Below are 26321 nucleotides of genomic sequence, written 5' to 3' on the forward strand. Positions count from 1 at the left end.
ACAAAATAGTGTTGCATTGGTGATTAGAAAGTTCAAGAACTAAGAGAAATCATAATAACACAGAAGGAATGCTTTTCTTACTGCATGATCTGAAAAAAGAAAGAGATGCTACTACAGATTATGTATTACTTTAACTGAATCTCTGTATGTGACTTGATTACTTTTTTTGCCATATTTAGGTTGTAAGATAGTATATTCATCATGACCTTGCATCACATCATGTCTGGATATGTAATTATAAAATAATTAAACCGCCTTCATGAAATTATATGAAAATTAAATGATTACATTTTAGAAGTGGGTTGCTAGATCCTGTTCAGTTTCTAACCTATAATAAACTTGGCACCACTAGAGAGGGTTGGAAGTGAGACATAAAGTGAACATTGCTTGGCATTCTTCCACTAAAATTCCTGCTGTGGAAGATTGGCCCTTTCAAATAACACCAGATACTACACTGGTATTTAATTTAAAAATCTTTAATCAACAAAGATCTCAACAACCATTTAAATTTCACTGTATATCAATTCTAAGTACCAATTATAAAATCATTGCTAATGCCATCAATAAAACAGGATCCTTTGAATTGAGGGCTTTGGGACTACTGAAACCATAGAGATCAAGAGGTCACTATCTTGTTTCTGAAAGGAAAATTCTATGGTTAGTGTAGCTGAAATTAATAAGAGAGGTTTTGAGTTTTTGAATGGAGTTAAAACTGCTTTAGACAGACATACTGCATTTAGTTACTCTCGTTATAATTAACATGGTAAAAGTATAGCATGCTTTAATCTGCCATCCTGAAAAATGATGTTTATTTTCACAGTTATGAGTATCTTAACGAAGAAAAAAATAAGGACAAAGACACCCTTTCATAAGTGTCAGGGAACTGTAAGAGGAAGATCAAATTTATTTAAGGAGAAATTTCCAGATGATGGGTCGTATTGGGAAATTACAGATTTAGCCCCTTGACTCAGCAGATATAACAATATCTCAGCCAACATCATATGATGTCTGAGCATCATCTGTTTAACTACCTCCTACCATTTTAGATTTGCTCAGCATGTTTTATATTTCAATTCAAATTCACAATTTATCCACACACTTATGACAGAATGAAAGAATACAAAAACAGGAAGAGGTTCTAAGATACTCAAAGTCTCTGAGGTAAACATGCCAAGAATCCACCTTGGTTGCCAGTTGGGGAGCAGGGGATGTTTGCGACAGGCAGACTTGAGGAGAGGTGGAAATGTGTTGGAAACAGCAGCTGGTAAGTGTGGGGCAGGAGAGAGATTTGGTGCTGGAAGTATCTCACAGTCAAAGGAACTACAAGTTAGAGATAGGACAAAAATGATTCTGGGAAACAAATAAATTAGACAGTAGTTTCCTATTGGACTATTTATTGTTTTTCTAATTTGCTTCTTCATATTCATAATATTTAAAATTTTGGAGCCATAAGGGATCCCTGGGTGGCTCAGTGGTTCAGCGCCTGCCTTTGGCCCAGGGCATGATCCTGGAGTCCTGGGATCGAGTCCCGCATCGGGCTCCCTGCATGGAGCCTGCTTATCCCTCTGCCTGTGTCTCTGTCTCTGTCTCTCTCTCTCTCACTCTATGTCTATCATGAATAAATAAATAAAATCTTTAAAATAAAATAAAATTTTAGAGTCATAGATATGAGAGAAGAGGGGAGCAGAATTCTATTTTAAGTAGGGTGATCACTGCAGTTTTCTTAGATTGTTACCATTTCCTGGATACATTACATTACATTTCCATTTCATTTTACCATTTTTTCATCTTTTTTAGCTCTCCAAAACCAGCTTAAAGCTTAAAACTCTCAGTGACACCAAAAGGAGCCCCCAGGATTGCATTATCCTCAGAGGAGGTGAAACAAAACTAGAATTAAACCTGGACCAGATCCTAATAGTAGCAAATGTTTTCTAGGTTCCTTTAAACAATTCGGAGAAGAAACAGATTTTTGGATGTCTCCACTAGATGGCAGTATAGAAACACCTTTATTTTCACTTTACCCATCTTCCCAAAGTAGCCAGGAAGGAGGCAAAACACTAGGTAAAGTAATCCATTTAGTGTTTTAAAAATTGCTACAGTTTATTAATTTAACTAAATCTTTAAATCATAAGCCTAAATGACTTGTAACAGATTTGCCATACCTTAATTCCCTATCAGCAAATATAGTTCAATTGATGAGAGATTGGCTCAAAGGCAGCTTTAGATTTGTTGCTTCCTGTTTCAGAGGAAACTGAATAATAAGAAGGCAAGAAAACTGATAATATGTGAGAAGGCAGACAGGAGAAAGAAATACATTTACAAGAAAATGTATAATCTTGAATTTTCTTTGGTTTCCATTAAAACTGTCAGTGCCTCAGAAGATTGTCAGTTTAATGTTCTATCAGTAGTACCATAATTTATTCTTTTGTTACACCATGAGGATTGGAGATGAAGAGTCCCAGGCTAGCAGGAGGTACAGGATGAGATTACATATGCAAATAATTTTGTAGCTCTTGTACCAGGAGAGGGTTTGTCTTGTAATATTTCTTTTAAGTTGCACAGAGAAATCTTTGGTCGGTTGCCAGAAAGCAAAATTGTGAAGTTAAATAAAGAGAGAGAGAAAGGAAGAGAATAATATTTGAAAGGGGTACGCAAAGCTCTGATGAAAAGTCAGAAGATGTGTGACAACTGCAGTGTCTGTGATTTTTTTTTTTTTTTTTTTTTAAGAGCTGAGAATGGAGGGAGAAGGAGGTGGGTAAGGAATATAAAGCAGTTTGGAGAAGGAAGGTTAAGTGTATTCAGGCCTGGGGAATTGAGGACATCTGGTCATATGCAGAAAAATCGATGTGACTGGCAGTGGGTAGGAGTAACCCAGGTCACTTGCCTTCCTAAGGCAGGTCGGCTGCTTCTTGATTCCCCTTCCCAGGAGCAGTCATTGATGTTTCACAGAGCCGAGGTGCCAGATGCTGCTTCTTCCCTGCAAGAGACAAGCAGACACGGAGGCAGAATTTCAGACATCAAAGAGCCTGCGCAGACTGTGTCTGCAGCAGACAGATCTACCTGGCCAGTAAGGTCAGGGAGGAATGGGGATGGACGTGGGACACTTGCGTGCCAGTTGGAGTAGGGACGGAGAGGGGTTGTTTGGAACAAGCTTTCTTCCTCCAGTGCACAGTCGCTCAGTGAACTTTTTTTCCGCCTTCCTTTGTATTTTAGCTTACAAACATTGACTCCTCTCTGAAAAGGTCACCCTCCTATTCAGACAGAATTTGTGACTGTGTCAGCAGCTGGGAATGCCTTGGAACCAAAGAGAACCTATTAGGAGAGAAAAAAAGCCAGAGTCATGGCTAAGCCAAAAAATGGGGAAAAGATTAACCTCTAAATTTTTTTTAATGGCAACAAGAACACACAACATTTCTCTTTGATTCATAACCTTAATAAATTCTACTTATGGTTTACAATAATTCTAAGGTGTTCTAAAGACAATTTTGTATTAGAAAAGGATTTCATATTAGTTTGAATTACTTTAGGAAAAAAATGCCCTATTCTACTATTAACAGTTATGGAAAAATCTATAGGGGAACATTTTTTACTTTCTCTAGTGAAGAAAGAATCTAATGAGGATTGCTAAATTTTAGAGATCAGAGAGTTGTTATACCCATAATAAAATGTTGGGCTATTACATCAGAAAAGCCTTGGTTCATTTATTTTGACACAAGTATTTGCAATAATTTAGTTTCCTTGGTAAATGGTCTGTAGACTCTTCAAAGTGTTGTTTGCTAAAATATTATTAATGTGAATTCACTCTACACAGCTCATAATTTTGCTGAGAAATGAGACATGAACACTAACTATATTTTGTGGTAGCAAACGTTGGAGGAGGGGAGCCAAGGGAGAAGCAACAGTGAATGGTGTGGTTGAGTTTATGGGAGTTCACAGCACTACCAACTGGAAAAAAAGAAATGCAGAAACTTGGATTTTGCTACCAATTATCATTCAGAATCAGCTTGAAAAAGAAAGTGGTTAATAAACAACACATTGGTGATAGTTACTAATGCATCCACAACCTGCTCAACTCAACCCCTGATAGCACTGCAAAGAAAGCTTCAGGCCACAAACACCCTAGTATATTGACTCTACACAAAAAGCATAACCATAGTCCAACCAACTCCAAATGAGCACATTTTCATAGTTCCTGGGAAACTTTTTGCAGGAGTGAGAGATTTTGAGGGAGACAAAGTTAAGCGTGTAGGAGAGTATGGACAGTTATGGACAGAGTTTCTCCATCCCACACTTCAGTTGTACTGGGGCCCATGGTGCCAGGTGACTTTTTTGCTTTGTTTCTGTGGAGTTGTTCTTGCTTCTCCACCAGAGAGCCTTCTTTCCCATCCTCTCTCTATTCTCCTTTGTTCTCCCACACTCATTCTAGGCAGTCGTCCCTTGTCCCTCGGTCTCCAAAGCTACTCCTTATCTGAAACCCAGATAAGCTTTCAGGTTGTCTCTACCTTATGCTATCAAGATTTTTATACACAGCTTTATCTTTTATTGAACTATAAGCTTATTGTAGGTAATGACTTTGTCAGAATGATCTTTTCAGACGACAGGTGCTCAGAAGTATTTAAATCACCTAATCTTCATACAGTTCTGGGAACTGTGAGCACCGGAATTTTCCTAAACACTCAATGTAATGTTGTTCCCATGTGCTAAATTAATTCACTTAACAAAAGTTTTGTTTGTTTGTTTTTTTAATTTTTATTTATTTATGATAGTCACAGAGAGAGAGAGAGAGAGGCAGAGACATAGGCAGAGGGAGAAGCAGGCTCCATGCACCGGGAGCCTGATGTGGGATTCGATCCCGGGTCTCCAGGATCGCGCCCTGGGCCAAAGGCAGGCGCCAAACCGCTGCGCCACCCAGGGATCCCTCACTTAACAAAGGTTTTGAATGTTCTCATCCATCCAGTATTTCATTAAATTTATGCTGGACATCATTCTAATATGACCATACTCCCACGCCCTACCCCAGGCTGCATGAGGGGAGTCCATTCTGGCCTGGAAGCAGGGGACCAACTATCCCAGTTTGAACAGGACTGAGGGGTTTCTTTTTCATTGCTAAATCAGGGATAGAAGGTGAACTGGAAAAGTTGGTCACCCTAACACTGCTCCCCAAGTCCCCTTAAGAATTTCTGTTAGAGGTCTCATTTTGTTTTCTTGTCTCTTTTACTAGACTGAGTTTTTTTTCTCTCTCTATCCCTAGTATCTGTCACATTGAATAAATAAAAGAAAGGAGAAACACGCATGAATAAGGGAACAACAACAACTTTATTTCCCCATGAGGAGGAGAAACATCCTGTGTTTCATCCTCCATCTAAAGAAAGCAGGTTTTCACCTGCAGTCCAGAGATTCATGGATACCTTTGGCACCCTCTTCATAAGGAAGAGGCCCAAGGAGCACACCATAAGCTGCCTGTACTCTCCCCTTTGCACAACTCAAATGTTTTCTCTTAAAAAGTCTTCCTCCACCCTCCTCCCACTCTGGGAAGATTCAGTTGTTCCTCATTTTGGGCTTTTGGAACACTTGTTTGTTTTTTCTGCTACCCAAAACGTCTTGAGCTATCTGTGTCTTACTCATTTTCAGATCACTAGAAGTTAGCATTTTATCTGGTCCATAGTAGGTACTCTGGAAAAGACCAGAAGAAAATGTTGAAAGTACAGTGAAATTTATTTACAATTATATCATATCAGAAATAGAAATGAGAGGGAGCAGCCCTGGTGGCTCAGAGGTTTAGTGCGGCCTTTAGCTCAGGGTGATCCCCAGTGATCCTGGGGTCCCGGGGTTGGGTCCCGCATTGGGCTCCCTGCGTGGGGCCTGCTTCTCCCTCTGCCTGTGTCTCTGCCTCTCTCTCTCTCTCTGTCTCTCATGAGTAAATAGATAAAATCTTAAAAAAAAAAAAAAAGAAATAGAAATGAGAGGGGCTAAGGAGATACAATAGCAAAATATAATGACTAAGTACTCTGTATTCATTATTTTATTTCATCCTCACAATAAACCTCAAGAATTTAAATTATCCTCATTTTATGGAGGAAAAAATTAAAAATCAAAGAGATAAGTAATTGCCCAGTCACATAGTTCATGAATGGTACAGTCTAATCTGGCTTCACATTCAGTTCAATTTACTTGCTTTTATGTAGGGATAGAGGGTTGTTTTTGTTTTTGTTTTAAGATTTTATTTATTGGGATCCCTGGGTGGCTCAGCGGTTTGGCGCCTGCCTTTGGCCCAGGGCGCGATCCCGGAGTCCTGGGATCGAGTCCCACGTCGGGCTCCTGGCATGGAGCGTGCTTCTCCCTCTGCCTGTGTCTCTGCCTCTCTCTCTCTCTCTATGACTATCATGAATAAAAAAAAAAAAAAAAAGATTTTATTTATTTATTTCAGAGAGAGAGAGAGAGAGGACATGAGTGGTGGGCAGGGCAGAGGAAGAATTACATGTGTGGCTCAATTCCAGGACCCTGAGATCAGGACTTGAGTGAAGGCAGATGCTTAACCCACTGAAGCATTCAGGCATCCCAAGAGATAGAGGTTTTTGACATGGTTGGTAATAGTTACATATGTGAAAAAAGCAGGAATTTGGGGAACTGGCTACCAGTATATATTAGGGATGGAGAAATAGTGAGAAAAGTTTATATAATTATTAAAACAGTTTGTGGAACCAACCATCTTACAAGTTCCTTTGGAATGTGATATGTACACTTCCCCAGAGACTCTAGATTTGGGGATTTGTAGGGAGGACAAGTCAGAGTACAGGCCTGGGCTCAATTATGTTTTTATATTTATTAGTGAGATGTGAGTAAATATAATTATGTGACTGTGAGGGACTCAGAAGAAACAAATCCAGTACCAGATCACATTTCAGGTGTGAACTCAAATCCTGGAGATATTTCACTTACAATAGGAACCCTTAAAAGAAAGGATAGTTTGTAAAGGGTCCTAGGATGGAAAAGCCTTATAAATTTTAATAGAAGGTACGTGTGTATATCTCTGAGTGAGGGGGGTATTCAAGGTTATAGTTGTATTATTATGTATGTGAAGAAGGAAAATTCCTTTATATCCTATGACTGGGTTGGGAAGTAGGTGAAAGAACAACAGACACTTCAAAAATTTAAGTTTGAATTTTTAAAGATTATGGTAAAATACAACCATTTTTAGGTGTACAGTGGCAGAACAAGAGACCCTTTAACTTGCCAATTAAAAGAACTTCCAGATGAAATAGTCGTGTTCAGGTAAATATTTTGTCTATTCAGGGGCACCTGGGTGGCTCACTGGTTGAGTGTCTGCCTACAGCTCAGGGCCTGATCCTGGAGTCCCTGCATCGAGTCCCACGTCGGGCTCCCCACAGAGAGTCTGTTTCTCCCACTGCCTATGTCTCTGACTCTGTGTCTCTCATGAATGAATAAATAAAATCTTAAAATATATATATACATATTGTTGATTCAAAGATCAGCTCTCTACTAGGAATGTTCCTTGAGTAGAAAAACTCAAGATAACGTCTGTAGGGGAAAGTACTCTTAGCAATGTGGCCCTTTGGCATTTACTAATTATTTTCTAATGGTCTTTGCCACCTGGTGGATGGTCTGAAGTGGTCTCTGATTAGTATGTAGTGAAATGTAACTGGAAAGTCCATTGTGACATTCTAGCTATTCCCATCTGCATCTTGTCTCAAAGAGGCACTCCAGGAGTTGAATATCCAACCTCTAACTATCTTTCTTTGGAAGAGGAGAGACTTTTTTCTTTTCTTCCTCCCTGGAAGAGACCTCTACATCATAGTCTTCTTTTTCCCCATAGCACTAAGCCCAGTGGCACAACCTTAATTGTGGATGAACTGTCCTCTCCACCCCTTGAAAGAAACACTTGATTTGGGTCTGCCAAGTACATACAGCTCTTAATGTGGGAGCCCTGTCATAATCTGGAAACAGGAATAACTGAGGACCAAGTTGCAGCACAATATTATTCTTTTTACATATAGAAATACACCTTTAAAATTGATTAACTTGGATCAATGACTATATGACATCTTTTCTAGATCCTATCTAAATCCAATCTTAACAGAAAAAAATGGTTGAAAACTTTTTTTCCCCAGAAAACAAAAGGGAAGAAAACAACTCACTTATTTAAATATTTAATGTGTCCCTTAGATGTGCTTCCCGTGCATCTGGCTGACTATATAAACAAGAATTAGATTGAGAAAAGGGGGGAGGGCACCAAAAGTAAGTTATGATTCCTCACATGCATGCATGTGATACATACACATACAAGATGTGATACAAGATGTGATTTGAAATAACATGCGACTTTCCCACTTCTGAGTTTATTTTACTCACAGAAACAATAGAAGCCTATAAATGAGTCTACAGGTTTTGAGTCAAACTGTAGAATACATGCTCTTTATTTCTATCAGAGAAACTTTTGAAAGATGAATGAAGTATCTTGCTAGTCTTTCGAATAATTCTGCAAGTTTTTCTCTTTTCAAAAACAATATTCAGGGATCCCTGGGTGGCGCAGCGGTTTGGCGCCTGCCTTTGGCCCAGGGCGCGATCCTGGAGACCCGGGATCGAGTCCCACGTCGGGCTCCCGGTGCATGGAGCCTGCTTCTCTCTCTGCCTGTGTCTCAGCCTCTCTCCTCTCTCTGTGTGACTATCATAAATAAATAAAAATTAAAAAAAAAATTATAAAAAAGAAACAAAAACAATATTCAATTATAGTCTTTGCTTTTTAAAAATTTTTTTTTTTTTTTTTTATGATAGTCACACAGAGAGAGAGAGAGAGAGGCAGAGACACAGGCAGAGGGAGAAGCAGGCTCCATGCACCGGGAGCCTGACGTGGGATTCGATCCCGGGTCTCCAGGATCGCGCCCTGGGCCAAAGGCAGGCGCCAAACCGCTGCGCCACCCAGGGATCCCTGCTTTTAAAAATATCCATGGAAGTTTTTCCTGACAATGAAATCATTATGTTCCAAGGTTTTAAAAAATTATTAACCTTCCATATTTGATAATTACATGCTGATAAATACTGTATTAAGTATATTAAGAATAAAAGCTTTCTTAATATTTAATATCCACTTTAAACATTTTTGTCTTTTCCAGGATAAAATAATGTGAACTAAAGATAGCTATCAATTTAATTAAAACTGCAATATGGCTGAGTTTTTTTTTAATATTGAGATCAGTTGGACACTGATCTCTCAGGCATAGTTAGTTAATTTGCATTAATATTGGAACAAGAAAAATTTTTATAAACAACGTTTATACTTCTGGTTTTCCAGAGGTCTTTTATTATAGAAAGGGAAAGAGATCAAAAGGTAATGAAAAGAACATAAGTTCTAACAGAAAGAATTAATCTGAAAGAACCAAAAGTACAGAGATACGGCTAACCCCAGCTGCACCAGACTACATTGTATGGCACCAATGTTAACACTTACTTTTGCTTAGATTTATACAATTTTCCTTAGATTTACTATGATTTTACTTATTCTGAATTGTTCTGCTGCTAGTATAGTTAATACACTCATATTTGTTTGTTTGTTTTTTAGAGTTGATACATGATGTTACATTAGTGTTAGGTATACAACATAGTTGTTGAATATACTCCTTTTAATTTCACATAAGCTTGTTCTCTCCTTATGCAAGCAGTGGTACCAATCAGATGAGGATTTAAACAGTGCAGCTCTCTAAAAAACCAGGGACATTTTTGTGGTAGCTGCCTGTGAATTTCAAATTAAGCTGTCCTATAAGACTTTAGTTTTCCTCTATCCCCTCACATTCTCCATCTGACCTTAGTCATTTCACAATGGACTACAGAAAAGGGGGGGAAAGTCTCTGATCTTTTTCAAACCTATTTCAGGTTCACAGATCAATATATACTGAATACCAACTTTGAGAAACTACAGAGACCTTTACCTTCTTTTGTATTTTCCTAATATTGATCTTTCTTTATTTCCTATATTCAGGGAAAGTGTGAGATGCATAGAAGGGTTACAAGTAAGTGGTTTTATGAGGTTAAGATAAAAAATAAACCCCTGGTGTTGGAACACCAATAGAGAATGCACAGTAGGTATGAATAGTGTTGGCATCTAGAATTGAGAATTGCTATGGTCTGAAGATCTTTAGGGAGCTATAATTGTACTGGATGTGCCTATTAAAATTATGAAGAAGGCAAATTTTTTGTTTGTTTGTTTGTTTTTATTCATGAGACAGAGAGAGAGAGAGAGAGAGAGACAGGCAGAGACACAGGCAGAGGGAGAAGCAGGCTCCATGCCGGGAGCCTAACGCCGGACTCCATCCGGGTCTCCAGGATCAAGCCCTGGGCTGAAGGTGGCGCTAAACCACTGAGCCACCAGGGCTGCCCAAGGAAGGCAAATTTAAGCAAAAATAATAGCTAAGATTTTTTGAGTACTTTCTATGTATCAGGACTTTTCTAACAAGTTTTACTTATTTAATCTCTATAATCCCATTGTGCAGGAGGTACTATCATTATTTCTGTTTTACAAATAAAGAAAGTGAGGCACAGAAAGATAAATTATGTAATGTCATATAGTTAATAAATGCTGGGGTACTTACACTCATGCAGACTGATACAAGAGGCTGTGCGTTTTATCTATATACAAAGAGTTGCCTAACTGTGGTAGATTTGAATTCATTTAGAAACAAACTGGAGTATAGAAATGAATCCTCGCATATACAGTCAAATGATTTTTGACAAAGATATCAAGAGCACTCAATGGGAAATAGTCTCTTCAACAAATGGTGATAAGAAAACTGGATATCCATATGCAAAAGAATGAAACTGAACCTTTATTTTATACCATATACAAAAATTACTCAAAATGGATTAAAGGTCTAAATGTAAGACCCAAGATCATAAAACTCTTATAAGAAAGTATAAGAGAAAAGTTTCATGACAATGAATTTGGCCATAATTTCCTGGATATACAAAAAGAACAGGAAACAAAAGCAAAAATAGGCAAATGGAACTTTAAATCTGCTGAGCATTCAAGGACACAAATAGAGTAAAAAGGCAATCCACAGAATGTGAGAAAATCTTTGCAAATCAGATATCAGAAAAGAGATTAATATCTAGAATACACAGAGAACTCCTATAACTAGAAAGAATAACAACAACAGACAAAAAATAATCTCAATTTTAAAAAAGACAAAAGAGTTGAATAGGTCTTTCTATAAGGACAATATAAAAATGGCCAACAAACATACGAAAAGATGTTCAACATCACTAATAATTAGAGAAATGTAAATCAAAACCACAATGAGGTATCACTTCAGACCTATTCAGATGCCAACTATTGAAAAAAAAAACAGAAAATAATCAGTGTTGGTGAGGATACAAAGGGATTGGAACATTGTGCACTGGTGGTGATATTTTAAAATGGTGTAGCTGCCAGCATATACCAAAAACATTTCCTGAGGTTCCAGGTCCTGGACAGTGCATGACCACTTCCTAATATAGTATTTCTCTCAGGAACAGTAAATATAACAAGCTATCATAGCATGTAAAAGACAGAAACCTAGATATAATGATAAGACAGAGAAATTCTCCCCTGAAGAAAGATCAAGAAGAAATCACAGCCAGAGATTTGCTCAAAAGAGATAAAAGCAATATATCTGAACAAGAATTTAGAACAATAGTCATGAGAATACTAACTGGACTTGAATGAAGCAGAAAAAACACCAGAGAAACCCTTGCTGCAGAGATAAAAAGACCTAAAAACTAGTCAGGCTGAAACAAAAAAATGTTATAACAGAAATGTAAAACTGACTGGATGTAATCACCATGAGTATGGAAGAAGTAGAGGAACAAAAATCCATAATCTTTCTAAAAGAAGATATAATTATGGAAAATAATGAAGCTGGGAAGAAAACTGAAAGAATGCTGTTAGATCACAAATATAGTCTTAGGGAACCCAGTGATTCCACAAAGTGCAATAATATCTGTATCATAGGAGTCCAAGAAGAAAAGTGGGGAAATAGGGGTGGAAGGTTTAATTGAACAAGTTATAGCTGAGAACTTCCCTAATCTTCAGAAGGAAATAGGCATTCAAGTCTAAGAGTCATAGAGAACTCTGAAAATCAACAAAAAACAGGTTGACACCAAGACATATTATAATGAAACATGCAAAATACAAAGAGAAAATTCTGGAAAGCAGCTAGGGACAAAAGATCCTACAAGATTCTTTAACCTACAAGGGTAGACACATAAGGTTAGCAGCAGACCTGTCCACAGAAACTTGACAAGCCAGAAAAAAAGTGGCATGATATACTCAACATGCTAAATGGGGAAAATATACAGCCAAGAATACTAAATCCAGCAAGGCTGTTATTCAGAATAGAAGGAGAGATAGAGTTTCCAAGACAAGCAAAAACTAAAGGAGTTCATGAACACTAAATCTGCTCTGGAAGAAAAATTAAAGGGGACCCTTGGCGCGGGAAAGAGAGACTAAAAGCAACAAAGACTAGAAAGGAACAAAGATAATCTACAAGCCGGTGTAGCCATACTTGTATTAGACAAACTAGATTTTAAACCAAAGACTGTAATAAGAGATGAAGAAGGGCATTATATCATCATAAAGAGGTTTATCCAACAAGTTGACCTAACAATTGTAAATACTTATGCCCCAACTTGGGATCAGTCAAATATAAATCAATTAATAACAAACTTAAAGCTCATTAATAATAATGCACTAATAGTAGAGGGCTTTAATACTCACAGCACCAGACAGATCATCTAAGAGGAAGATCAACAAATAAATAATGGCTTTGGATGACACACTGAATCTGATGAACTTAACAGATATATTCAGAGCATTTCCTCCTAAAGCAGCACTCTTTTCGAATGTACATGGAACATTCTCAGAATGGATCACACACGGGGTCACAAAGCAGACCTCAACCAGTACAAAAAGACTGATATCATACCATGCATATTTTCAGACCACAGCACTATGAAACTTGAAGTGAACCACAAGAAGACATTTGGAAAGTCCACAAATAAATGGAGATTAAAGAACATCAGACTGAAAAATGAATGGGTTAATCAGGAAATTAAAGAAGAAATAAAAAAATATATATAAATTAATGAAAATGAAAACACGACAGTCCAAAACCTTTGGGATGTAGCAAAGGCAGTCATAAGAGGGAAGTATATAGCAATACAGGCCTTCCTCAAGAAGCAAGAAAAGTCTCAAATATACAACCTAACCTTCACACAAAGGAGCTAGAAAAGGAACAGCAAAAGAGCCTAAAATGAGCAGAAGGGGAAGAGGATTAGAGCAGAAATAAGTGATATAGAAATGAAAAAAAAAAAAAAAGAACAGATCAATGAAACTAGGAGCTAGTTCTTTGAAAGAATCAATAAAATTCATTCTTCTGCATGTGGATGTCCAATTTTCTTAGCACCATTTATTGAAGAGACTTTTTTCCAGTGGATCGTCTTTCCTGCTTTGTCAAATATTAGTTGACCATAAAGTTGAGGGACCATTCTCTTACACCATACACAAAGGTAAACTCAAAATGGATAAAAGATCTAAATGTGAGACAAGATTCCATCAAAATCCCAGAAGAGAACACAGGCAACACCCTTTTTGAACTTGGCCACAGCAACTTCTTGCAAGATACATCCATGAAGGCAAGAGAAACAAAAGCAAAAATGAATTATTGGGACTTCATCAAGATAAGAAGCTTCTGCACAGCAAAAGAAACAGTCAACAAAACTACAAGACAACCTACAAAATGGGAGAAGATATTTGCAAATGACCTATCAGATAAAGGGCTAGTATCCAAGATCTATAAAGAACTTATTAAACTCAACAGCAAAGAAACAAACAATCCAATCATGAAATGGGCAAAAGACATGAACAGAAATTTCACAGAGGAAGACACAGACATGGCCAACATGCACATGAGAAAATACTCTGCATCACTGGCCATCAGGGAAATACAAATCAAAACCACAATGAGATACCACCTCACACCAGTGAGAATGGGGAAAATTAACAAGACAGGAAACAACAAGTGTTGGAGAGGATGTGGAGAAAGGGGAACCCTCCTGCACTGTTGGTGGGAATGTGAACTGGTACAGCTACTCTGGAAAACTTTGTGGAGGTTCCTCAAAGAGTTAAAAATAGATCTGCCCTATGACCCAGCAATTGCACTGCTGGAGATTTACCCCAAAGATACAGATGCAGTGAAACGCTGGGACACCTGCACCCCGATGCTTATAGCAGCAATGTCCACAATAGCCAAACTGTGGAAGGAGCCTCATTGTCCATCGAAAGATGAATGGATAAAGAAGATGTGGTCTATGTATACAATGGAATATTACTCAGCCATTAGAAACGACAAATACCCACCATTTGCTTCGACGTGGATGGAACTGGAGGGTATTATGCTGAGTGAAATAAGTCAATCGGAGAAGGACAAACATTATATGGTCTCATTCATTTGGGGAATATAAAAAATAGTGAAAGGGAATAAAGGGGAAAGGAGAAAAACTGAGTGGGAAATATCAGAAAGGGAGACAGAACATGAGAGACTCCTAACTCTGGGAAACGAACAAGGGGTGGTGTAAAGGGAGGTGGGCGGGGGGTTGAGGTGACTGGGTGACGGGCACTGAGGGGGGCACTTGATGGCATGAACACTGGGTGTTATGCTATATGTTGGCAAATTGAACTCCAATAAAAAGAAATAAAAAAAAGAATCAATAAAATTGATAAACTCCTACCCAGACTTATCAAAAAGAGAGAACCCAAATGAATAAAATCATGAATAAAAGTGGAGAGATCACAACCGACAACAGCAGAAATACACACAATTATAAAAGAATATTATGAGCAATTATATGCCAAAAATTGGGCAATCTGGAAGAAGTGGATAAATTCCTAGAAACATATAAACTATCAAAACTGAAACAGGAAGAAATAGATAATTTGAACAGACCTATAACCAGCAAAGAAGTTGAATCAATAATCAAAGATCTCCCAAAAAATGAGAGTCTAGGGTCTAGGGTCTCATTCCCTGAGAATGGCTTCTCAGGGGAGTTCCACCAGACTTATCTTTTTTATTTTTTGAGATTTTATTTATTCATTTATTTGAGAGAGAGAGATCACATGCGGACAGGAGAGGGAGAGAGAGAGGGAAGGAGAGAGAGAGAGAAGCAGACTCCCATCTGAGAAGGGAGTCCCAGGGTCCTGGGATTGAGCCTCACGTGAGCTGAAGGCAAACACTTAACTGACTGAATCACCCAGGTGCCTCCCCTAACAGACTTTCAAAGAATTAATGCCTATTCTTCTGAAGCTGTTCCATGAAATAAAAATAGAAGGAAAACTTCTAAACTCATTCTATGAGGCCAGCATTAGCTTGATTCCAAAACCAAACAAAGACCCCACTAAAAAAAGAGAATTACAGACAAATATCCCTGATGAACATGGTCATAAAAGTTCTCAAAAAGATGCTAGCTAATCAAATCCAACAGTACATTAAAAGGATTATGCACCATGATCAAGTGGGATTTATTCCTGGGGTGCAGGGGTGGTGGTTCGATATCAAATCAATCAATGTGATATACCACATTAATAAAAGAAATGATATGAACCATATGATCCTCTCAATAGATGCAGAAAAAGCATTTGAAAAAATACAGCATCTTTTCTCGATAAAAACCCTCAAGAAAGTAGGGACAGAAGGCCATATACATCATAAAGCTCATATACAAAAGACCCACAGCTAATATCATCCTCAGTGGGTAAAAATTGAGAGCTTTTTCACTGAGGTCAGGAACATGACAGGGATGTACACTCTCACCACTGTTGTTCAACAGAGTACTAGAAGTCCTAGCCACAGCAGCCAGACAACAAAAAAAGGTATCCAAATCAACAAAGAAGTCAAACTTTCACTCTTCACAGATGACATGATGCTCTATGTAGAAACCCCAAAGACTTCACCAAAAATTGGTAGAACTGATATATGAATTCAGCAGTCACAAGATATAAAATCAACATCGAGAAATCTGTTGCATTTCTATACATCAGTAATGAAGCAGCAGAAAGAGAAATTAAGGAATCAATCCCATTTACAATTGCTCCAAAACCCATAAGATACCTAGGAATAAACCTAACCAAAGAGGTAAAAACTATAGAATTCTTATGAAAGCAACTGAAGAAGATACAAAGAAATGGAAAAACATTCCGTGCTCATGTATTGGAAGAACAAATACTGTTAAAATGTCTACACTTCCCCAAAGCAATGTACACATTCAATGCCATCCCTATCAAAATACCACTAGTATTTTTCACGGAGCTAGAACAAATAATTCTAAAATTTGTATGAACCCAGAAAAGACCCTGAATAGCCAAAGTAATGTTGAAAAAGGAAGCTAAAGCTGGAGGCATCACAATTCTGGACTTCAAGCTTGTATTATAAAGCTGTAATCATCAAAACAGTATGGTACTGGCACAAAAATAGACACATAGATCATTGGAACAGAATAGAGAACCCAGAAATGGACCCATAACTAATCTTTGACAAAACGGGAAAGAATATGCAATGGAAAAAGGAGAGTCTCTTCAACAAATGATGTTGAGAACACTGGACAGCCACATGCAAAATAATGAAACCAGACCATCTTCTTACACCATACACAAAAATAAATTCTGAATGGATGAAGGACCTAAATGTGAGACAGGAAACTATCAAAATCCTAAAGGAAAACACAGGCAGCAACCTCTTTGACCCCTTGGCCCTAGCAACTCCTTACTAGACATGTCTCTGGAGGCAAGGGAAATAAAAGCAAAAATGAACTATTGGGACTTCATCAAGATAAAAAGCTCAGCACAATGAAGGAAACAATCAGTAAAACTCAAAAGCAGTCTACGGAATGGGAGAAGATATTTGCAAATGATGTATCACATAAAGGACTAGTACCCAAAATCTATAAAGAACTTATCAGGGGATCCCTGGGTGACTCCGCGGTTTGGTGCCTGCCTTCGGCCTGGGGCGTGGTCCCGGGGTCCCGGGATGGAGTCCCACATCGGGCTCCCTGCGTGGAACCTGCTTCTCCCTCTGCCTGTGTCTCTGCCTCTCTCTCTCTCTGTGTCTGTCATGAATGAATAAATAAATAATCTTAAAAAAAAAAGAACTTATCAAACTCACCTCCAAAATAAATAATCCAGTTAAGAAATGGTCAGAAGACATGAACAGATATTTCTCCAAAGAAGACATACAAATGGCTAACAGACACATGAAAAAATGCTCAACATCACTCATCATCAGGGAAATACAAATCAAAACCACAATGAGATACCACCTCACACTTAACAGCTAAAATTAACAACTTAGGAAACAACTTATTGGTAAGGATGTGGAGAAAGGGGAACCTCTTACACTGTTGATGGGAATGAAATTAGTGCAACCATCCTGGAGAACAGATGGAATTTCTTCTAAAAGTTAAAAATATAACATCCCTATGACCCAGCAATTGCACTACTAGGTGTTTGTGCAAAGGATATAAAAACACAGATTTGAAGGGGTATATGCACCCCAATGTTCATCACATCACATCAGCAATAGCCAAATTATGGAAAGAGTCCAAATGTCCATCAACAGATGAATGGATACAGAAGATGTGGTTTATATGTAAATGGAATATTATTCAGCCATCATAAATAATGAAATCTTGCCATTTGCAATTATGTGGCTGGAACTAGATTGTATTATGCCAATCAAAATAAGTCAGTCAGAAAAAGACAAATACCATATGATTTCATTCATATGTGGAATTTAAGAAACAAAACAGATGAATATTGGGGAAAGGAAAAAATAAGATAAAATCAGAGAGGGAGGCAAATTATAAGTGACCATTAGCTATAGAGAATTAAGAGTTTCTGTAGGGGAGGTGGGTGATGGGCACTAAGGAGGGCATATGTTGTGATGAGCACTGGGTGTTTTATGTAAGTAATGAACCACTAAATTCTACTTCTGCAATCAATACTATACTACACATTAAGTTGGATTTAAATAAAATCTTGGGAGAAAAAATCTAAAAATTAAAAATTAATGGAGTAGCTGCTATGGCAAAAAACAGTATGGTAAACATAGAACTATCATATGACCCAGTAATCCCATGGAACTACTGTATAATCCAGCAATATATCCAAAAAAAATCCAAAAGGATTGAAAGCAGGATCACAAAGAGATATTTGCACACCCATGTCCATTTGGAGAACTATTCACAATAGTCAAGAAGTAAAAGCAAACTAAAGATCCATCAATGATCAATGTGGTATATGCATACAAAGAAATATTATTTAGCCTTAAAAAGGAAAGAAATCTTGTCACATGCTGCAGAATAGATGAATTTTGAGGACATTGTGCTAAGTGAAATAAGCCAGTCACAAAATGACAAATGTGGAATGATTCCACTTATATGAAGTATCTAGAGTAGTCAAATTCATAGAAACAGAAAGTAGTATAGTGATTACCAGGGACTTGGAAAGGAGAAATAAGGAATGTTGTTGGTTTAGAATTTCAGTTTTGCAATATGAAAAAATTCTGAAAATCTGTTGCAGAACACTGTGACTACAGTTAACACTACTGAACTGTACAGTTAGAAATGGTTAAGATGGTAAACTTTATTTTATGTTTTTACCACAATTAAACATTAAAAATAAGCAAATAAACTGGAGACAGTAACTAGCTGAAAGATGCATATGAACACTTCTATTATTTTTAAGGTATATTTCTGCTCTGCTGTGTTTTTTTTTGAAAAAAATAGTTTTATACACATTTAGATTGTTCCCTATACCTTAAAAGTTTCCATTAACCTGAAAAGAAAGAAAACAAGTGCTTATTATTAACCCACAAAATGTTATTTAAATGTGAGGAAGAATTAATGGCTGCAATTAGCATCAAATTTAAAATATATATATATGGTTGTAAAATGTCCCTCATTATCAAGACTTTGGGGTCTGAAAATTGCAGTAACTGATACCTCTGTAAGAACTATGATTAATTGGGAACTTTTACGCTTCAAATACAGAAGGAATAAAGGAAGAAAAATTATACTCAGCCATCTTTTTTCATAATCTTAGTGCAATCCTGGTGAGCAAATATCAGTAGAAAAGTCCTGTCAACTTATATTCATAATGTTTTCCACACATATTCATAATGTTTTCCACATTGGATGCAACAGTTCCTATCTCTCTGTAGAACCTTTCTCTAAAGTCACCAGTATCCATGATCTCCAGAACATTTTATGAGCTACCGATCCTATGTGTTGTCATATTCAGTGTCTCAAATCTTCTGAGCCCATCATCTAACAATTTTCCAAATAATAAGTAGTCTGGATTTATAAAATAAACCAATTCTTTTAGCATACTGTCTCATCGAAATAATATCTGATTCTTTTTTTAAATTTATTTTTATTTTTATTTTTTATAAATTTATTTATTTATTTATGATAGTCACACAGAGAGAGAGAGAGAGAGGCAGAGACATAGGCAGAGGGAGAAGCAGGCTCCATGCACTGGGAGCCCGACGTGGGATTCGATCCCGGGTCTCCAGGATCGCGCCCTGGGCCAAAGGCAGGCGCCAAACCGCTGCGCCACCCAGGGATCCCAATATCTGATTCTTTAATTCATATATATTACAAGGACACACACACACGCATATCTGTAAGGATATTCTCAAACAATAAAACTAACTCTGATGAAGTAAATATCCTATTGAAGAAAATGTTTTGTATAGGAAGGGGACAGGAAGGAAGAGTGTTTGTCCTCCAAATCATTGAGAGCCTTCTCAATGATTCTCAGTCAACAAAAGAAATAGTAGGTTAATGAAGCGAAGCAGCATTGAAAAGAGAAAGAAAAAGAAGAAACCAATATTTGAGGATTAAAGGAAGACAGTAAAGACAGGAATCTTTCCAGGAGAGCTGAGAATAGAGTTTGGTTGTTGGTCAATTCATTTATGCCTCATTAATATTCAATATTGGTTAGATTGTATTACTTCATCACTGATATCATTATTATTGGAGCTAGTTTTTTCTCTTCCATTTGTGCATGCTCTAGTATATCTCCTCAAATGAGACTATTTTGAAAGAATGTATTATAAGGGAGCATTGGAAGAATGAGAAAGGTAGTAACGCCATTGGAAGACCCAGTGGGGAGAGGACATTACTCTGCCCAAGATAAGAAAGTCATCATAGAGAGAAACAAGATGGTGATCATTAGCAAAGAGTTTAAGTTCCTTTTCCTTTAGCAATAGCAAAGAGAGTTCTCATACCTCTCCAGGTTCTAGAGCCAATTGTTTATCTTGTTTAGTGGCTTCCCAGAAGGTGTTGAGTGAATAGGTAACAGCCAGAAAAATGGAGTGAGGGCTACTAGAGTGGAGAGATGATGACTCCCCAGGCCAACAGCCAAGAGGAAATTCTCAATTGCTTCAAGATTCATTGCATGAAGAGTTCCAGAAAGTCCTGGGAAGTTGAATATAAAAGTAATTGCATACCAACGTCTTGCCACAGCTTCTCTGGAAGACAATGTGTCAGAGATTGTCATTTAGGTGAATGGGCTCTATAAGCAGAGGTTGCTCAGGAATCCATGGGATCTCTGTAGAGAATAATTCTCTTGTAGTTGATATATATGCTATGCAGAATTTCCCATTAATTAAATTTTTTAATATAATTCTGTGGCAAGAGTTCTTGTATTGAATTTCAAGTATTTCTAGGCTTGGGGGAAGGAAAGAACAGGGAGAAAATTACAACACTGGCTAGTATTGTCTGAAATTAATTATGTACAGGGAATTTATAAAAGATTGATTACAAGGATGATTATCTTCACCCATGATTTTCCTATTCTTTACTAATCATGTGTCTAGCTATTGAATCAATGTGATAGTTCAGCAAAAACTCTGATAGTCTTTAAAGTCTTGTTTTTGTGTTAAATGAAGATCAACCATCCGTCTCTCTTCTAGTATTTTTTAGCGTAATGCAAAGTTGTATCAGCCGATGACTAACAGATTTTTTCTGGTAAACTTTTTTTTTTTTTAATCTCTTTGGTGGGATAGTAAGGTTATGTATTATTAGCACAATAAATACATACACACATATGGATATACATGCACACATATGGAAACCATTTTTGCAAGTACAAATGAGTTGGGTTTCAAAAGTTTCACATTTAGATCAGCTGATCAGAATTTGGAATGATTAGATAATCAAAAATATTGCTAGAATTTAGTGCTTTTAAAGCTATGTTAAAATTAGACAATGGTACTCCACAAGGAGTTTTTACAGAAAACTACAAGAGACTAATGGTCTTTTCCCAGTTTTCAGGGTAATACAATTATTGGATATTTTCTTGGTTTTAAGAGTCCCCCCCCCAAAAAAAAAGTTTTCTCCCAACAATAAAAGAACATCTGAGAGTTTATTATGGTCTAGGTGTTTAGCATACATCATCTTATTTTTTAAAAGATTTTTAATTTATTTATTCATGAGAAACACACACAGAGAGAGGCAGAGACATAGTCAGAGGGAGAAGCAGGCTCCTCACAAGGAGCCTGATGCAGGACTGGATCCCCAGACCTGGGATCACACCCTGAGCCAAAGGCAGATGCTCAACCACTGAGCCACCCAGGTGTCCCTACATCATCTTATTTAATCTTCATAAGGATCCTATTTTATATAGAAAAAACCACAAATGACTAATTTTCCCACATACTGCTCAAATACTAGGTGGTAGAGCTAATGTGGTAGATTTAAACATGTCCTCAAATTCTTCTACATTTCTCTCAGACTCTCTGTCCCCTTCCCTTGAATCTAGGCCAGCATTAGTGACTCACTTATGATCAACAGAATCCAATAGTGACACTTTGTGATCCCTGAGACTAGGTCAGAAAAGTTCATGCAGCTTCTACCTGGCTCTGTTGTGCTGCTTGTTCTGGTAGAAGCCAACTGGCAGGTAAGAAATCTGACCATCCTGAGACTTCCATGCTGGAGAAGCCACAGACAGACACTCTGGTCATCAGCTCAGCATCAACTGTGGGTCATTAAGTAAACCATTTAAATTTCTAGCAGAGGCAAGCTCTCAGATGCCTACAGCCCTATATTTAACTGCAAATGCATGAGTGATTCCAAGTGAGAACTACTAGGTTGTTATGTTAGAGTTGAAGTAATTCATTATTAATTAATGACACCAGAACAGCCAATAATAGAACCTAGGTTTTTTGGCCCCCATTCTCATCTTAATCTTATGGCTTTCCTTAATATTGAAACCTTTGATATTGTTTCTACTTTTCCATAATAAAAACAAGTATGAAACTCAATTTAGTATAAAATTATCCATTTAGCTATTTAATTAACTTTAGGATATCTGTAGTACTTTGAGTTCTGCAAAAGAAAAATTCCCTGAATTCTCTCCTGTCTCTTAACCAGAGAATCACTTTACTTTACAAACAATGGTCAAGTTCTCACTCAACCAACATTTGTTGAGTACCTACTATATGTCAGGCAGTGTAAAAACTGCTATAGAAATAAGAATGAATAAACATTAATCTTGTCAATAATGGGGGGCTGAGAGAAAATGGTGAAGGATGTGCATATAAACAAATAGGACAAAAATAAGAAAAGTTCTGTGATAGAAGAATGCACAAAAGAGATGCTGGTTGAGCAGTGTCTAGAGGTTAGTGCCTCATGTGGTTGGAGGAAGCAGGGGAATGGGATGGAGACAAGAAAGGACTCCCTGGCCTAGTTCACCTGTAGCACTAACCACAAGCTCTTAGTCCAAGATCCCTTGAGCACTGACCAGTCAGAAAGGAGAGGCTGGAGAGAAGAATTCAAAGGGTGAAAGCTAAGATCGTCTTCCAAAAACACAGCTCTGAGGGGATGCTGAACTTGACAGAATCCAGATGTAGGCACTCAGATGCTACTCTGTCAGGAGAGTTTCTAAAATAAAGGTTGCCTGTATTCATTCAGTCTATCAGGCAATGACTTTGGATGAAGACATTTTTCTCTCATTTTTTTCCCTCTATAAAATAATTATAATAGTTCTTACTCCTTTAAAAAAAAATATTTTATTTACTTATTCATGAGAGACACACAGAGAGAGGCAGGGTCATAGGCAGAGGGAGAAGCAGGCTCCCCATGGGGAGCCCGATGAGGGACTCCATTCCCGGACCCAGGATCATGCCCTGAGCCAAAGACAGACACTCAACTGCTGAGTCACCCAGGCATCCCATAGCTCTTACTCCTAAACTGATTTTTGTTTTCAGAGTAATGAGGTGAGTTAATGTCTCAGGGATGGGAGTTATCATTATTTTAGTAGTATAGGTTTACATGTTAAGAATAAGGAAAACGGGCAGCCCTGGTGGCGCAGTGGTTTGGCGCCGCCTGCAGCCCAGGGTGTGACCCTGGAGACTCGGGATTGAGTCCCGAGTTGGGCTTCCTGCATGGAGCCTGCTTCTCCCTCTTCCTGTGTCTCTGCCTCTCTCTCTGAATGAATAAATAAGTAAATATTAAAAAAAAAAAGAAGGAAAACATTTCTTTTGTCCAAGAAGTGTACTCTCTTCAAGGGAGCTATTTTGGACATATTGTATCTCTTGTTCAATGAGATAGCAAGCAAAAAAAAAAAAAAAAAAAAATTAGATAGCAAGCAATGTTTTCTCATATGCTTTGGGTTGCTCACATCTTTCATTTAGGCACCCACAGCAGAGACTGCCCTATGTATTTAGTAATTTTTGTAACCATATTTATTTTCTTACCTTTCTTTATCTGCCCAGACTCCTGTTTGGGTAACTTTTAGAATCAGAGCTGTGGAACACATGGCCTCACCTGTCCCACTAAGAGTGAACCTGCGACTCAGGCTGGCTAACAAGAGTATTGTATTCCTCCTCAAACACAGTGATTGGTCTAAGGATGGGCAAGTGATAAAAGGAAGACAGAACGTTTTTAAGGATTGCTATGAATAAGCAAAGAGAGAAGGCTGTTTATTCATTTGAGGTTATGAACTACAAGGACTGTGTAAATCTGGTGCCATCAATACTCATTTTCTCCATTATGTAGACACAGCCAGCCTACAAATTAAAACCAACACACAAAAAAAGCAATATTAGTAAATTAATACATGCAGAAAATGATTCCTGGAAACTTCAATTTAAGTACCTAGTTCTATTCTGGAAGTTATTACCCCTTGGGCTTTTGGGTTAAAGAAACCAATTTTTTTTCTGGCTTAAATTGGCTTGAATTGAGTTTCTGTTACTTCCAACCAAGAGTACTGGCTAATTAAATTTATTCTTGTACAATTTGGGGGTTCTTGGATCAATTCCAACATCTGCATTATATGGGAGAAGTGAACTTCACAAAACACCAAGAAATTCTTGGACATCAGCAGTTTCTGAGAATTTCTGAGAATTTAATGGTATTTACCAAAAGATAGCATTAGATTCCATGGGTTAAGGATTCAGTCCTACAAGACTCCCCCCTAATCCTCCACCTACTTCAGATGATGGTCACAAGTCCAGATTATAATTTGTACTTCTGACTGACTGGCTATATAATCAGAGATTCCCAAGACATCCTCCTCAGATTTGACTAATTTGCTAGAGCAATTCACAGAACTCAGAGAAATGTTTTATTTACTAGGTTATCAGTTTACTATAAAAGGATACAACTCAGAAACAGGAGAGACATATAGGTTGAGGTAAGGGGAAAGGGCTTGGAGCTTCCACCCTCTCTCTGAGCAGTCACTCTCCCAGCACCTCTAAACGTTCACCCCGAACCCTGACCTTTTGAGTTTATGGAGGTCATATTACCTAGGCATGACTGATTACATTGTTGACCATTGGGATTGATCCAACATCCAACCCCACTCTTGTCCCCAGAAGTCAGAAGGTGGGACTGAAAGTTAGTTCTCCTGGTAACCCGCCCCCATCCTTAGGTGTTTCCAAAATTTATCTCATTAAAATAACAAAAGACATCTTGATCACTTTCAATACTTAAAAGAAATTATAGGGGTTTTAGAAGCTGTGAGCCAGGAACTGTGGATGAAGACTAAATATATGTGAGTAAAAAATTTGGTTATCTGAATGATCGAATATATATTTCTTATAAATAATAATATTGTAGATGCATAGTTCTGGAAACAACTTTTGAAATACCATCTTAGTATCCTCCTTCCAAACTCCCTGACATATTCATTCAGTATGGTGTCATGTTAGGGGCAAAGCTTTGAACATATTACTGGGTTTTAATATCAGCTCTACCTTGCAAAAGTTTATGTGTCTTTAAGCAAACCAATGATTTCCTTAAACCCATTTTCTCTTTAAAATACGGATATTTTAACATGCACCTCTCAGATTTATTTTGAGGTGATTAAGGTAAAGAACTTAGCTTACCACCTCTTCTACAGGCTATCCTGGACACCAAAAATGTGAAGGAGAGGCCTGGGCAACATGTATGTCAAAGGATATTTCTCTCTTTTATTCCTCAAGTCATGTCAGAGCTTCCAGAAGACAGTATTTTCATAGTAGAAGTTTCATGACACTCTCTTAGACATTCATAGTACACCCCAGGTACATGTAGGTCAGAGCCATATCTACATGCTATCATTGATCCTAGGAGTTGAGGTAGTCACTAACCCATCTAAGGAGTCTGGTTGAACCTAAGTGTCTTCCAGAAAGTCTTCCACCACTCCCTTGGCAATTGCAGACACAACCAGAAGAAGGAAAGCCAGGCAGGCAACCAAACTGTCTGGAAGCACCTAGGGTTTATATTGCAGCATCCATTCTCTGCCAAGAAACAAAGACATCCCTCATATTAGTATTCAGCCCTGAGGAAAGAATAAATCTTTTGTCTAATCTTTATCCATTTTGGTAATTTGTTCTTGCCTCACTGATTTCAAAGAGTAATGTAAACTCTTTTCATGGTTGGTTGAGAGCTTGCGTTTAGAAACAATAAAAAAGAATTTAGAGTTCAAAGATGTACATCCTCAATTGTGTTAGCTTCTCCAGCTGCCTAGCTTGAGCTCTAGATTGGTTGTTACAGGTTAGCTTTATGCCTCAAAAATTGCTTTTCTATTTCTTTTTTAAAAATTTTATTTAAATTCAATTTGCCAACATATAGTATAACACCCAGTGCTCATCTCATCAAGTGTCCTCCTTAATGCCCATCACCAGTTACCCTATCCCCATTCCCCTTCTTCAACCCTTTGTTTCCCAGAATTAGGAGTCTCTCATGGTTTGTCTTTCTCTCTAATTTTTCCCCACTCAGTTTATCCCCTTCCC

At 37.7% G+C, this 26321-nt stretch overlaps 1 long non-coding RNA gene across 1 annotated transcript; it reads right to left on the reverse strand.

Moving 5' to 3' along the window:
• Positions 1-550: 550 nt before the first annotated feature.
• LOC125752252 (uncharacterized) lies at positions 551-25925 on the reverse strand. Its single transcript, XR_007401275.1, has 3 exons — positions 25677-25925; positions 2163-3312; positions 551-1320 (listed from the first exon to the last, which is right to left on the reverse strand). It is a non-coding gene; the product is annotated as an uncharacterized LOC125752252 (long non-coding RNA).
• Positions 25926-26321: the final 396 nt, after the last annotated feature.

The sequence above is a fragment of the Canis lupus genome, chromosome 12, assembly GCF_003254725.2.
Source record: "Canis lupus dingo isolate Sandy chromosome 12, ASM325472v2, whole genome shotgun sequence".
In the NCBI taxonomy this organism is placed as follows: domain Eukaryota; kingdom Metazoa; phylum Chordata; class Mammalia; order Carnivora; family Canidae; genus Canis; species Canis lupus.